The sequence below is a fragment of the Pogona vitticeps genome, chromosome 1 (genome assembly GCF_051106095.1).
Source record: "Pogona vitticeps strain Pit_001003342236 chromosome 1, PviZW2.1, whole genome shotgun sequence".
Classification (NCBI taxonomy): Eukaryota; Metazoa; Chordata; class Lepidosauria; order Squamata; family Agamidae; genus Pogona; species Pogona vitticeps.
Genome location: NC_135783.1, coordinates 68,863,358 through 68,879,943, shown reverse-complemented (window position 1 = coordinate 68,879,943; position 16,586 = coordinate 68,863,358). Strand labels below are relative to the sequence as shown.

At 40.9% G+C, this 16,586-nt stretch overlaps 1 protein-coding gene across 1 annotated transcript in view; it reads left to right on the top strand.

The window, feature by feature from the left end:
- Positions 1-16,586, top strand: part of PNLDC1 (PARN like ribonuclease domain containing exonuclease 1) — a 59,976-nt gene that overhangs the window by 42,105 nt on the left and 1,285 nt on the right. The window contains exon 19 of the transcript XR_012085317.2: positions 16,276-16,374. The gene's annotated coding sequence lies outside the window, so the exon portion shown is untranslated. The remainder of the gene's footprint in view (positions 1-16,275; positions 16,375-16,586) is intronic.

Below are 16,586 nucleotides of genomic sequence, written 5' to 3'. Positions count from 1 at the left end.
AGTCTCAGGTCCTCAGATGTTCTTGGACTACAACTCCCAGAAATCCTGGCCATCACACATGCAGCATATGATGTACACTACCTGTATTTTTGAGAAAGCAGCTACTTGCCCCACCATCATTGGTCTGCCATAGTGTTTTCTAACCTTGGGTCTCCAGATGTTCTTAAACTACAACTCCCAGAAATCCTGGCCAGCATAGCTAGTGGCAAAGGTTTCTGGAAGTTTTAGTCCAAGAACATCTGGGGACCTAAGGTTGGGAACCATGGTTTAAACAAATTCTTGAAGATTTGCTTTTCTTGTTATTTCCCTATTGGACAACATAATTCCTCTTCAAAGTTTGTATATATACAGTTTTCAGCCAATAAGTTTTCTCTTGCATGTTTTCCCCTATTTGTTTTATTTTGATTGATAAGCCATAAAAATCTGCACTTTTATTTTTCATTATGTATCCAAAGTATTCTAGTTTTCTGAGTGCTTTATGATTTCTTGGTTCACTGATTTATTCATTTATTTGTTTAGCTTTTGTACTTCCTGATTTATCCACCTTAGTGTTTATTTACTGATCATCCTCTCAGTCAAACAATGCTTCTGTCTTTTTAATGGTTGTCTGATTCTATGCCATACAGTAGATGGAGAATAGACAGTTCACATACAATGTGCATCCTCAAGGCCAATTTTAAAGAGCTATTTAACCAATACTATGATTATGTCTTATTTTCCCTCTGCTTCATATGCTGTAAGAGAGGCAAAGGTTTTCAATGCAGTTTCTATTTAAACAATAATTGCTTGTTATTAAAAGAAAGAAACCAACATCATCTTCTGCCTGTTTTTACCCATCTAGACATTCAGCATGGGGTGTAGAACATGGGAGGGAACAGACACTCCAGATCTTCTTCTTGTGCATGAGAGAGAGGAGAGGAAAGAGGGAGAAAGAGAGACGGAGGGAGGGAAATTATTTTTACTACCACTACTAGACTAATCAAAGTACATGCTTCTGCATGTCTTCAGTCGTCAGTGTTGGCAAGCCAATCAGCACTCATCCTTACAATTATCAAGGTCCGGGCTATATGCAGTGCACTAAAGTCTACAACAAGAAAGGAAATTCAGTCCTTTTGGGGGCTGTTGAATTTTTATCATGCTTTTTTACCTTATAAGGCATCAGTGGCAGAGCCGTTATATTTCCTTTTAGAATCGTCCACCGTTTGGAATTGGGGCAGGGAGGAAGCTGGGGCTTTTAGGGCAGTTAAGGAGTTGTTGCCCTCAGAAAATGTTTTGACACACTTTGATGAGAAGAAGCCACTTCTTTCGGCTGCAGATGCCTCCCCATATGAAATTGGAGCAGTCCTTAGTCACAAAATGCCAAATGGTCAGGAGGCACCTATTGCTTATTTTTCATGGACCTTGTCACCAGCAGAGCATAATTATGCTCAAATTGACAAGGAAGCTTTGGCTATTGTGGCTAGGGTTAAGAAATGATTACTTGTACGGGCAGCATTTTGTTATTACAGATCATAAATGTCTTTTAGGAATTTTTACTCTAGAGAAACAGAATCCACAGATTTTGCCCCCATGAATGCTGTGGCGGACTGTTTTTTTCAGCTTATTCTTATGATCTGAGGCACCGCCCGGGTAAGGTGTTAGGTCATTCTGATGCCCTCAGTTGTCTCTCGCTGCCAGATCCAGCTCTTGATCTGACACCAGCTCACCATGTGTTATTATTGGAAGAGGTGTCTTGGCCCCCAGTGCGGGTTACCGACATAGCAGCTCACACAGCCTAGGACTGCACACTAGCCCATGTCCTTAATTGGGTGTGGAAGGGATGGCCAGAAGGCAAATGACGGAAGAGTTTCAGCCATTTAGTTGTAGACAGAACAAACTCTCAGTGCACAAAGGCTGTTTGCTATGGGGGAGTCGAGTTATTCCAACAACGAGTGATTGAGGCACTACATGTTGGTCACCCAGGTATAGTGTGTATGAAGGCACTAGCCCATAGTTATGTTTGGTGGCCTAAGATGGATAAGACCATTGAAGAATGGCTTCATTCTTGTCAGATGTGTCAGGAGTCGAGACCATCACCAGCGCAGGCTCCCATCTACCCATGGGAGGCGGCACAAGGCCCTTGGTCCCGACTCCACATAGATTTTGCTGGTTCCTTTCAGGGATACAGATTTTATTATTGTTCTAAATGGTTGTAGTCCCTGAGTCCAGTATGTCCACAACCAGTGTTGTTTGTACACTTCAGAGGCTTCATGTGATACATGGTTTGTTGGACGCTATTGTTTCAGATAATGGGGCTCAATTCATGTCAGCAGAATTTCAGCGGTCTATGGGAGATAATGCTATTCAGCATATGACATCAGCTCCCTTTCGCCCATCTATTAATGGACAGGCAGAGAGAATGGTAAGGACAGTGAAAGACACTCTCCGCCGGCTGGCTAGAGGGAATTGGCAAGACCGGTTGGCAGCATTGTTGTTGCAACAACATATTACACCCCATTCTACAACCAGGTGTAGTCCAGTGGAGCTTTTAATGAATGGAAAGCTATGATCCTTGATAGGTCACACCCAGACTTGTCAGCAGAAAATCACAACAAGTAGGGGGAAAAGTGCAGGTTTTTCACCCTGGGGATCTGTTTATGCCTGTAATTATGGTAGGGGTCCTGACTGGGTACCAGCAACAATAGCTATGCCAATGGGGCCGGTGTCATATTGAGTGACAATGCCTGAGGACCAGGAATCGCAACATCATCTGGACCAACTGCGGTAGAGATGGCTAAGGAGGATGTCAGCAGCTGAGGATGACCTAGAGACAGAGACAACGGAAGCCGGGGCATCCTCGGACAGTAGAGATCATGTCACAGCCCATTATAGATCCACTAACAATGTTAAGACCAGAGGGTAGTTATGCTGGGGAACTTGTGAAGGCATCAACGTTGGAACAGCCCGATCCATTGGGTCCCAATGGGCAGGCTGAAGATAATGGTTTAAGATGTTTTCAGCGAGTACAGGCACCTCCCCGCTATTTGCAAGACTATCATTGTAAGCAGGTACAATCTTGTCTTAGGGGGGAGGGGTGTAGTGTATTGGGCACTTTAAAGGTTTCTGACAGCTGTAGGAGACAGGTGAACCTTGTAATGAGGTGATGTGGGTTTGATTAGGGGGCAGAGTTATGGGTATTTATTGAATGTGTGTCTTGTGTATGTCATGTCGTCTTTCGAACAAAAAAAGTATGCTGAAGCAGTTGTAGTGTCTAGACCCACAACGTAACACTTAGTGCCAATGCTAGAATGTTTGATTGGTCACGTTTCATCTCTCAGAAGACCAGAACAAGGACCCTGTCAAAGCTGGCATCCTAAATCATTCCATGTCACTGGGTCACAACTGACTCACTGTCTTCTGTGAACTTACACCTGCTCTTTTAGACATAGTGAATCATATTCATAGACCTTTGATGGCACAAGCAAACACAAAATCACATTATTACTCCAAAAAACACCACTAGAAAACATAACTGGGAAATGTTTTCACGCTTAAACTGGAGCAGCCTGCTTTTTTGTGCCTTTCCCATTTATATCGCTAATCAGAAGGACATTGGAAAAGATAAAGATATGTAGTGAAAATTGCATATTAGTAACTTCTCTGTGGCTCAGTTTGGGTTGTGTCTTATCCTAGTGTCTTAACACAAATAAATATTGTCAATAATAAGCCTACTAACTATCAACAGTGTGGAGGTCTGTCACCAAAGTCTTCATTTCTTTATGCCTGGAAGATATTTCCATATATCTGACTTTCCAAAGGAGGCCCTTAGGATCTTAGAGGCATCCAAGAATCCTAGAGAAATGGTTCTACTTCAGATATTTAAAACAGATTTATACATACTCCAGCTTTGGTGTGGAACTTGACACTAAAACCAGCAACTCACACATCCTTTTTTCTGAGTGTACTTGACAGCTATCCGTTTCATTTCAAAACGTCCATGAGTCTACATGAGAATCTGTAGAAAATTCTGAATTGCCTGCACTGGCACAGGAATACCCCATATGTGTGAGTTTGCAGATGACTGCTTGTTACGTAAATGGGAGTCCAATTTTTCATCTATACATATCTATTAGCATGTGAACATTTTGTACAAACCTATGCCCTCTTTAATCCTCTTTTATTGACTATGCCTTTTCTCTGTCTCAGCAGTGTATAAGTAGTCACTCTTCCTGTACTGAGAATAAACACACAAGAACTTAAAGCACACCAGCTTATGGAAAATACAAGGTGTCTTAGATGGAAAAAAAGCTTAGATTGGACCACCAGCATGCCTGCATTATGTTTTTTTTTACTGTACAATAGAAGATAGGACAAATAAATAAGATTTATTATTTCTTATGAACCACAACTTGTGCCAAACCATTTCTCTAGAAGGCATTCATCAGTTTATAGATGTATTCGTTGCAGTAAAAGGATTTGGTTTTTGAAGCCCACCAAAATTCTCAGGCTGGCTCTTCATCTGCTTCTGTTCTCGGTGCCATGTTTTCTTCAGCTTCCAAAGCTTTTTCAAGTAACAGAGAGAAAGGCTCTTCTGGAGTTTTCTTCCAATATCCAACAATTACAAGGATCAATGGATTAACAGCACAGTTGATGGAATCTAATAACTGAGTAATTGTAATCAAAAGAAACACATCTATTTCTTGAAACCAATATATAATATTATGAGTAATTCTAACTGGTGTGTCAGTTAGAAGATAAAGAATAACAATGGCCTCAATGGTGACATCAAGGCTTGCTGATGGCACTTGCTGTGTCTGAGTCCTGATCAAAATGGCGAAAGTGGAGAGAATAGTGACGGGGAGAAAAATTGCTAAATCAACGATGATGCTTATTAGACTTGCAGTTTTACAGTCAATTGCAAATTGCTCATAAGTGGTGATGAAATCTGTGGAGCAGGCCAAATTATCCACCACGGAGGTAAGGCAAGACAAGCTCCACAAAGTGCCGCACACCATGATTGCCATGTGCTGTGGCCGGTAACGTTTATTCCAAGCTCGCGAGAAGATGATGAGACACCTCTCAACACAGACTGCTGTTAAGATATAGAACCTCGTGTTGTACCCTAATGTCTGTAGCATCTCTACTAGATGTACAAAAAAAGGCTTCATAACTGTATGAAAATAAGTCCTCTGGAAAACCACAAATACATCAATAAGTACAATAATATTAGCAAAAGCAATATTCTGAAAATACAGAAAAAACCTAGAATTCCTGTGTCGGTAGCAGAAAAGACCGATGACAATTCCATTCCCAATTAATCCCATAACCGCTATAGGGATACATAAGAGCATAATCATCTCTTTTGAAAGGCTTGCTTTTCCCAGTGCTGTAGTAGCAATGGAGGAAGATGATGCATTTGCCTCTGCCATCTTGACAGTAGCCATGTGAAACAAGTGATTCTTCTCAATCTGTCAAAAACAAACACCATCTGACATTAGCAAATTGTTGAGATGTTGGATTAGAGGGTAGCAATATTTCAAAGACATATGAACCAGGCAAGGACATATTTGGCCTCCAAAGGTTTTAACTGGGACCCTCCGTCTGGTCCCCATATTGATTAGCTATTGCTTATAAAGTTGTGTATGGGTCTTCTAAAGTCATTTACAGGCAGACCTGAAGGCTACACGTGTTCCTACCCATTTCCTACCCTCTGTTTCCCACAAATGGCCTGATGATGGGAAAAATAAATAAATTGAAAAACAGTATTTCAGTTCCTGGAAATTCCCACCCAGGGTCTAGCTTTCACTGGGAAGGGTGCTCTCCCTTCAAAACCTCTGGTCACTTTTGGATATGAAAAAAAATGGAAGAGGTGTAGCTTACAACAGGTCCCTAAGGGAGGAACTATCCCCAGATTCCCTAATATCTTCCTTTCCTAATGCAGAACAAATTTATGGAAGCTGCTACTCTCTGCATATTCTTCATCTCCCATTGGCTCATGCCATCCCAAACATGCCTAATGGCCAGGGATGATAGGGGCTGTAGTCTAATGATATCTGTAGGTATTGCAGAGTCCCCTACTTTAGGGGGAGGCAATATGCATCCCTCAAGGAATTGCTCAACCACAGCTGTTATTCCTCACCACTGGCTCTACTCACTAGGTCTGGTGGGAGATGTAGGCTGATGACACTGGGAAAGCCACAGGTTCTCATCCCTCTCTTGGACAATCATGACCTCCAGGAGTACATTTCTGAAAGATGCTAGATCTCTCTCTCACACACACATCTTGCAGAAATGTACTCCTGGAGGTCATGATTGTCCAGGAGAGGGATGAGAAACTGTGGCTTTCCCAGTGTCACCAGCCTACATCTCCCACCAGACCTAGTGAGTAGAGTGTATACACACACACACACACACACACACACACACACACACACACACACACACACACACACACACACACACACACACACACACACGTGTGTGTATGTATGCATATGCACACACACGTGTATATATATATATGTGTGTGTGTGTGTATATATATATATATGTGTATGTATATATAAAGTGCCTGCAAAATTCTCTCTTAAGTATCAAACATTTGAACAGCCAACTAGTATTCAAAGTGGTCAAACTCAGAGTAGACCCATTTAAATCAGTGGAACTTGCATTAATTAGGATTTGAGCAAAAGCAAGGCTAACGGGACTTACCAGACCATTTAAGACTGAATCGTCTCAGAATATCTTGTAATAAACCCGGATAGCTCACAACAACATCTTGTTGCTAGGAAAATCCACCCCCTCTAACTACTATGAACTGCCTCAGGAAAAAGGAGACGCCAGAACAGATCATCTCTAAAAATCCTGGTGCTTCAACTCTGTTAGCTCGGGTTCCCCAACACCACAATTTGTCAAAACAAGCAAATCCCTAGCTGCCATTACAGAAGCAAACCTTTTCCTAGAGATCCTGATTCTGTCTTATCCAGGATGTGGCTCACATTCAGAGAAAGTCCACAGTATTCCTGAGTAACCAGCTGGTGGCAATAAGGAACCAAGAATATCTGGTTGGTGGGACTGGAAACCTGCAGATCTAATTACGAGGAGAACTGTGATCTCTGAGGCTTGATGGAGTTTCATCTGCCAGATTGTCAAAGTTTGACATTCCCAGAAATAATCATGAGAAGCAGGTATACCAGTCTTGTCTTTCCAACTTTGATGATCACAGTCCTGTTCTCCTCAGGACTATTTTGCTTCCGTGGGATGACCTTGTTCACTGTGATGACATGTTCCCTATGTAACAAATGGATGATGAGAATCTCATGACCTCACAGCAATTGTTAGCAGCAGAACAATGAAAGTCCTAGTGGGATCTCTCTAGATTAGTTTCACTGTGGCTGGCACTCCTGGCTCTGGGCAATATAAAATACTAGCCAGAAGCTGGGAAAGAATGAATTGGGAAGTGTGAAACATGCTGGAACAGTCTAAGTGCACAAAGAACTAAAGAAAGAGTAGAACAGAACTGCCATGCAGAATGTATTTCATTTGGACTAAGGATCAAGCCAAATGTCAAGTTCAGAAGGGAGGGAGAGATCTTCAGGCTAGGAACAAAAAAAGGAGAATGCTGTTGACCTCACTGGCCTTCTCTCCTATGTCTTTTGCAGAACTTGAAAAAAACAACACTTTTTGGATAACAAGATCTCAGAATGGCCCCATGGACTTGTCCAAAAAGGCAGTGTTTCCAAGAGCACTGATCAAGTGTGCAACGTCATTCATTCCATCAGTTCTGCATTGCTCTCTTATATTTGCCTTCATACAGTTATTACCCATGCTTCTTTATGACTCTTAGGAAATCAGAAGTAAACTGGGCTAATGGCATCAAAGGGAAAGGCAACTGATAGGTGAATCTCCACCCCACCCCGCATAAAGCCCAAGATCTCTGGCTCAAATCCAGTAATAAGTTGTAACAGGAGTAGGACCATTGAATCAGTGGAGATTTAATGTGTCAACTCTTCTGTAAGTTCCATTGATTCAAATGGCCCTACTCTAACTGTGATTTACATTATAGTTTCTAGAAATGCACTTTTTCTTAAAAAAAAAGTCCCCTTGTCTCTAACTGCCTGCTTTGTATCCAGGTGTGGAGACAGCTTTCAGAACAAGGTAGGGTTGGACCTTTTACTGTTGCTTGCTACAGTAAGCTGCCATGCGCACAACCCCCATCTGATATTAACTTCTGCTTGTGCCCATCACGTGATCCTAGAGAGGTGGTGGAAGTGATAAGCTAGTGTAGAGGCTGTTCAGAAATAAAAAGGCTCCTAACATCAATGGGGAGGGCAAGTGTCAATCAACTGCAACAAAATCTAGATAAGATAATGGTAGTATTGTGATGCCCAGTTATGTTTAAATGCATTGTTTATATAGTTTGGTAAGTAGATGGTGGAAAGGGTCAGTAGGCCAAGTGTGGGGAGATACCTCAGAGGAAATTGGGCTAAAGTCTGAATGAAGTTTTTCAGGCCAATAAGAGGCTGGGAGCAAGAGAGAAAACACATGATTTCCAGCGACAAGTTGTCAAGAAAGAGAAGGGACATTTCCATTTTGTCCTTCAGTGGCATCCAGTCATTCCCTAAGCACTAACAGTACTAACTGTCCCAAGGCAAAATCCTCTTGTGCTGCTATGCCAAATTCCTGGCTAGAATTATCTGTAAATTCCTCATTTGACCAACAGTCCTAGCTATCAGTAGAGGGGAACTTGTAGTTGATACATTGCTCAAGCCCATGGCATTTCCAAAGATGTCTTTTTGGAATCACAATGGCTTATTTAGCCTGTCTGAGGGAGTTGAGGTTTTCCATCATGGTCATAAACAAAGCAGTGAATATCTTTCTAGGACTGTTGCTCCGATCCATAACCTCTCAAGTTAATGATGGAGTCCTGTAGATCCTTCATTCTAGATACTACTTCTGTCATCTGGCTACACATAAAGAGGATGGAGATAAGCAGTGATATAAAACAGAATTTGGTTTAAATACTAGAGCGTGGAAATATAGAAAGCTGCAGTGAGTTTTCTAGGACCAAATCTGTTAATACTGCATTGATGTTCTGAAGAACCTTAAAGTAACCCAAATCCTGGTGGTCCAATCCATTCTTTTCTGCCTGTACACCATTAGTTTCTTCTAGACATGAGATTTTTTATTTTATTTTATATATTTTTACTGCAGCTCACCAAATTCACCAGGAATTTCCACAGTCAGAGTTCTGGTAGCTGTAGGGGGAAAATCTAAGTCCTCAGAAGAGTTTTAATACAAGTGCACCTCGGCAAGTTTCATTCTGGAACCACCATTTCTCTGAAGGAGATGTGAGTAGGGGTGGCCAGGCTCTGTGGAAGCTGCAAGGAATGATGGAACTGGTAGTTTTTTGGGAGGCATACTTTACAGAGACTAATAAGCAGAGTCTACCTGTTTCATAATTGCTCACAACTCCTATGCAGCTTAGTTATTCTCACCCATTTTCTCCTCCTTCAGGCAACTTGCCAAGACAGAGATGTGAATACTGAAACTCCTTTGAGGACATGTATTTTTTGACTAGAAGTACCATAATTCTGGCTGGGGAAATTCCTGGTGAATTCTGGGAGCTACAGCAAAATAAATAAATGAAAAAAATAATAATCCAAAATTCCATGCTCAGTTTCCTCTAACTACACTTTGTGTTCAACTGCATATGCAGTAAATTCCTGTAGATATCATCTGGTGTGTGTCATCATTCAAAGTACAATAATAATTTCATTCTGGGAATCATCTGGCCACTTTACAGGCAGTATACATACACAGTTAACTGTGTTCATGGTCATATCAAAATCCAACTAGTGGATCAAAGTGCCTGGGTATCCCATAGGTCAACCTGGAACTGCTACCTTCTAAGTTACTGAGCTCTTTTCAGTAGACAGTGTGAGTGATATTCAAAATAGAGAACAAAAAGTAATCAGATACCTAGATAGGATGCTTGACTCCTGCAGGAGTCCTACAGAGATACACAGACCCCCTGGAGAAAGATCAAAAGCCTGTTGTTGATCGCAGCTGGCATTTATCTTTATAAAGGGCTAGTCCCAGAATGAAATCAAATAATCACAGCAATATTCATCTGAATATCACAATATAAGTGTTTCATTGAGGACTACATTTTCCAAACAATGGCGCTCAAGTTCAATGAAAAATACACAAACATTTAAATGTTTCCAAAATTTGTGACCTTGATCTGAGGTTGTTGTCAGTCAGTCGTTAAGTCGTGTCCGATTCTTTATGACCCCGCAGACCAGAGCACGCCAGGCCCTCCTGCCTTCCACTGCCTCCCAGAGTTTGGTCAACTTCATGTTGGTAGCTTCCATGATACTGTCCAACCATCTCGAGGTATAGCTGGTCAATTGTTTGGAGTGATTAATTGGAGTATCATGCTTAATTGGAGTTGCCTGCTTACTTGTGCCTTTCCATTCGTATCGCTAATCAAAAGAGCATTGGAAAAGACAAGGCATACAACACTTTTGACACCCAGGCAATATGGGTTTGTATCGTTTATCATAATGGCTCAACATAATTAGAATACTGTCAATGCCACACCTGCTAGCTATCAACAATACAGAGATTTTATCACCAATATTTCCATTCTGTGGCTGGAAGATTTTTCCATATCAGATTTCCCAGAGGAAGTCCTCAATTTTTTAGTCTGCAAGTACATGGTCAAAAATCATGGGATTTTATCTTATGAGTGAATTTGAAATATTTTTACTGACCATATGACAAAGACTGATTTGCCTCAGTCCAACTCTTTGCTCCCAAAGCGGGTTTTTTCTCTGCTGCCGTGGGGCTTCTACTTTTTCAAGATGGAAAAATCTGAGTGGACTTTCCCCCATGTGGTTAGTTGTGGTACATTCTTGTAAAGAGGAAGGGTGTGTATATAGGTGATGGTTCAGTGATATACACTGTAGGTAGTTTGGGACATGATGTTTAGAACTGGGAGAACATTGTCCCACATTCTTTCATCTCCCTCAATTGTCCTCTGAATTTTTAAAATATTTTTTATTTCTTACACATATGAGATTAGTGCTAGATCATCTTACCACCTTATTGCTGGGGTAATTGTTATTAGTCTTTCCCATAATTGTGCTCCCATCAGTTCCCTGGGCAGAGGTGGGACCAGAAGAAGGAAGGAAAGAATGGGGCAGTGGGCTGGAATGCAAATCGCATCCGTTCCAGTATGAAAGGTAAACTCCCAAATTAATCTGCAGCCCCTGTGTGAGCACTGACAATGATTTCAAACTTAATACAGGCTGTGAACCAAAGCACAGCAATTCAGCTTTCCAGTGTAGATGCACCCTTATAGGTATCCCAGTACTAAGTATCTATCTAGGAAAAATGTTCTAATTGAGACATTTTTAATATGCCCCAGCTTTGGTGTACTACAGGTGTTTACACTGTTAGACACTAAAAAAAGAGCAACTCACTTTTTTTCTGAGTGCACCCGGCAGTCGTCTGCTTCTATTCAAAACCTTCATGAGTTAGCTGTAGAAAATTCCGAAATGCCCTGCCAGGCATAGGAATATCCCATATGCGTGAGTTCACAGATGACTGCTTGTTAAACTGGAGTCCAAATGTATATCTACACATACCAGTTGGCATGTGAATATTTTACGTACATCTGCCCTCTTTAGTCCTCTTTTATTGATTATATATTTTCTCTTTCTTAACAATGCATACGTAGCCATCCTTCTTGAGAATAAACATCTTCAACAACTTGCGCATTTCAAAACTTAGCTCTGTGAAAAAGAAGTGTTTAACTGGACAAAGCTAAGACTGAACCATGCCTGTATAATACTTGTGGTTTTTTTTTTTTTTACTTTACAGTACATAGAAGATAGGACAAATAAAAAGGATTTCTTGTTTCATATGAACCACAACCAGTACCAAGCCATTTCTCTAGACAGTGTCCATCAGTAAACATAAATATTCACTATTGTAAAAGAAGAACTTGGCCTTTGAAGCCCACAAAATTCTCAGGTTGGCTCTTCATCTGCTTCTGTTCTCAGTGCCATGTTTTCTTCAGCCTCCAAAGCTCTTTCAAGAAACATAAAGAAAGACTCTTCTGAAGTTTTCTTCCAACATCCAACAATTACAAGGATCAATGCACTAGCCATTGAATGTACGGAATGAAATAACTGAGTAACTGTAGTTAAAAAACCCTCATCAATTCCTTGAAGCCAATAAATGATGTTATGAGCAATTCTAATTGGTGTGTCAGATAGAATACATAGAACAACAGTGGCCACAATGGTGATGTCAAGCCTTGCCAGTGGCACTTGCTGGGTCAGGTGCCTGATCAAAATAGCTGAAGTGCAAGAGACGACAAGAGGTAGAAAAATCGCTAAATCAATGACAATTCTCATTATACTTGCATTTTTGCAATTGATTAAAAATGGCTTGTTAGGTTTGATGAAATCTGAAGAACAGGCCAAATTATCCACCACTGAGGTCAGACAAGACAAGCTCCACAAAACGCCGCACACCAGGAATGTCGTGTGTTGTGGCCGGTAACGTTTATTCCAAGCTGGCCAGAAGACCATGAGACACCTCTCAACACAGACTGTTCTTAATAGATAGAATCTTGTATTGTATCCTAATGTCTGCAGCATCTCTATTATATATAGAAAACGGAGCTTAATACCTATATGTAAACAAGTCCTCTGGAAAAAAACAAACACGTAGAAGAGTACAATAGTATTAGAAAAAGCAATATTCTGGAAATATACAAAGAACCTGGAATTCTTGCATCTGTAGCAAAAAAGACAGGTGACAATTCCATTCCCAATTAATCCCACAATCCCTATCACAACAGATGAGATTATCACAATTTCTTTTAAAAAGAAAGATGGCTTGGTTGTATCGGCGATGGAGAAATATGTCGCATTTGCCTCTCCCATCTTGACAGTAGCCACATGAATCAAGCGGTTCTTCTCCAGCTGTCAAAATCAAGCAGAGTCTATCATTAGCAATGTACTGAGAGGCTGGATGGAGAGGTTTGCTCAGTACTATAAATCTAACAAGGCATTTCACCACTTATACAAAAAAGTTCACCTATTTAAATAACCCCTACTGCAGGGAGAGACAACATGGCTCCTCACAGAGGTTGTGGGGCAGCAGTTTTCATTATTTTTGACTCTGCTTGCTAGTTTTCTGATGGAAGATGCAGCCTGGTGACATTGAGAAAGCCACAGTTGGTAATCTCTGCCCTGGATAATCGCCTTCCAAATGCACATTTCTGAACAAGGCTAAACATAATTACTTTCTCAGTGTCTGCAGAATTCTCTGTTTGGTATCAAGCATTTGAACAAGCAACTGTAAAAATATGAATTCAGGGGAACATTTGATTACAGATAGAGTCCAACTGTTTTCCATATTATACAGACATGTGTTTAATTAGTCATATCACATTTCATGCTGAATCACTTGGTACCAAATGCTAGCAATCATGCTAGCAGGATAGTTAGCATGCAAATAAGAACTAAAGTGGCCCCATTGATTTAATGGTACAGAGCAGTTGACTCACTAAATCTCAATTGATTCAATGGGCCTAAGCAACAGGATTTGGGCCATTGAGTAGGATCCAAAGCAATAATACTCAAAGTGGACCCATTTAAATCAGTGGAGCTTGCATTTGAATTATCTGCTCCATAGTTGGCTAAGGCTGGGTCTTAGCCAATGTGAGAAAAGTCATAGGTTAACTTCAGAGATACATAAATGCAATGACATAGTTTTCTTGGGGTACAGTGGAACATGTTTTTATAAGCTTTCCAGATATTATGGGGATGCTAATATAATTTGTGGAAAAGACATTTTGTTTGGCACAATTTTTAGTCTTGTAATGACATTACAAAGGATTTTTTTCATTTGTTAAAAAAATACACGGAACACTTAAATATCATTGAAAAAACAGGTGTGCAGCTTGGGGGTGCTCCTGGATTCATCCCTGGGCCTGGATGCACAGATCATAGTGGTGGCCAGGAGAGCATTTGCAGAATTAAAACTAGTGCGCCAGCTAAGCCGGTTTCTTGAGAGGTCTGCTCTGGCCACTGTGACACACACCCTTATACATCCTGGCTGGATTACTGTAATGCTCTCACTCTATGTGGAAAGTGTCAGGAAACTTCAGAAGGTCCAAAATGCAGCAGCCATATTGCTGATTAAGTCTGGTTACAGTGATCACATAACTCCCCTGTTGCAACAGCTGTACTGGCTGCAGATCCATTTCTGCACACAATTCAAAGTGCTGGTTTTAACCTATAAAGCCCTAAATGGTCCTGGTTCAAGCTATCTCAAAGACCATATCTCCCATTATGAGCCTGTTTGGAGTTAAGATCATCACAGGAGGCCTGTCTCTTGGTCCAACCACCACCTTTACAGGCACATCTGATGAGGACATAGAAGAGGGCCTCCCCTGTTGCTGCTCCCAGACTCTGGAACTCCCTCCCACAGGACGGCAGACTGGCCCATCTCTGCTATCCTTCTGCAAGCAGGCAAAGACCTTTCTCTTCAGGCAAGCCTTCCCTCTGTGACTGGCTACCTGAGTGTAATCTTTAGATGGACTGTTATGCATTACTGCTTTAACTGGGCTTTTAGTACTACATGTGTTTTCCATTTCTCAGAGTGTTTATTCCTTTTTCATATTTGTACAGTATACTTATTGTTTTTAGCTTTAATACTGTCTTTCATTGATGTAAGAAAGACATCATTGGGTGGGTCCATCTTAATGAGAAAGGTGGAGTAAAATATTTTAAATAAATGAATATTTTATTCAGACCACTCTGAATGGTGGGGAAAGTAGATAAACTTCAGGTCCCAATCAGGTACAGTACATTCAGGGAGAGGGTGACATGTCTGGCAGAACACTTTGTCATGTGATATGTACTGGAGAAGAATCATATAATGAAAGTAGTAAAAGGCTAGAAGGGATCCCAGGGCCACAAAAATAAGTTTGCTCCAACTTCCACATGACGGGCTGTCAAACCTTTGGAGACGGCTGTCACCTGATAGCTCAGTGGTTTGGGCATCTGGCTACAGAGCCAGCAGGTAGAGAGGTTCAGTATTTCACTGTGTCTCCTGAGAGAAGAGGAAGCCTTTGCAGCCTTGGGCAAGCTGCACAATCTCAGGAGGCTCCCAGAAGAAGAGAATGGAAAACCACTTCTGTGTACTCTCTACCAAGAAAACTCTGGAAAGTGGTTGCCATAGGTTGGAATCAACTTAATGGCGCAAAGGTATTACTACTTTAAATATTGTCTTTCATTGTTGTAAGCTGCCTTGGGTCCTTTTCAAGGGTAAAAATATAATAAATAAATGTCCCATGTCACTCCTGGTCTGAGAAAAAAATTTCAATGAATATATTTAAATCAGGACTATTAGCAACAAAGGTAAGCTATATGGCTGCTAAAAGTTCTATATTTTGGCTTCTTGCACCAAACTGATTCCACAGTTAAAGTTCTTCTTACTGTTTAGTATTTATTTATACTATTCAGCATTGCTATTTAACATCAGTCCAAAATATTTCAACATTTTATTTTGTTTTTAATTTTTCATATATGCCCATAATTTTAAATTGTACAACACTCTAATATGAATAAAGAAAGAAAAGCAGATCCCTAGCTGCCATTACAGAAGTACATCTTTTTCCAGAGACCCTGGTTCTGTCTTAATCCGGGATGTGGCCCACCTTCAGAGAAAGTCCACAGTGTTCCTAAGTAACCAGCTGATGGCAATAAGGAACCAAGGGTATCTGGTTGGTGGGACTGGATACCTACAAATCTGTAATTATGAGGAAAACTGTAATCTCTGAGGCTTGATGGAGCTTCTTCTGCCAGACTCTCAAAATCTGACATTCCCAGAAACAGTAATTAGAAGCAGATATATCGGTCTTACCCTTCCACCTTTGGTGATCACAGTCCTGTTCTCCTCAGGACTATTATGCTCTTAAGATGACTTTGTTCACTGCAATGACATGTTCCCTATGTAACAAATGGATGACGGGGATCTGATGACCTCGCAGCAATTGTTAGCCAGTGTCCATAGGAGGAATTGGTGTAAAACATGGAGCTTGTTGGAAAAGTCCAGAAGCCAGAAGAAGTAAAGGAGGAACGGAGTAGAATTATCATGCAGAATGTATTTTAGCTTTGACCAATGAGGAAGGAGAGATCTTCAGCCAAGGAACAACAAATGAGAATGCTGTTGATCTCACACTGGCCTTCTTTCCTGTATCTTTTGCAGGGCTTGGAAAAATACTTTTTAGAGGGCAAGGTCTGGGAATCCCCCAGGTAGCATGACTACTAGCTGTGCAACTTGAGATTCTTGAACCTATCCAAAGAGGTAATGTTTCCAATAGCTCTAGTCAAGTGTGTCACATCATTCATCCCATCACTTCATTCTTCTGTCATTTTTATTCCATACTGTTATTAACCCTGCTCCTTTATACGCCAGCATTCATTATAGTGTGTAAATGAATCATATAAATATGTCTTTAAAAAAATTAATGCTGTAGGCCAAATCTCTGCCCCAGTCCCCACATTTCTCAATCTTTT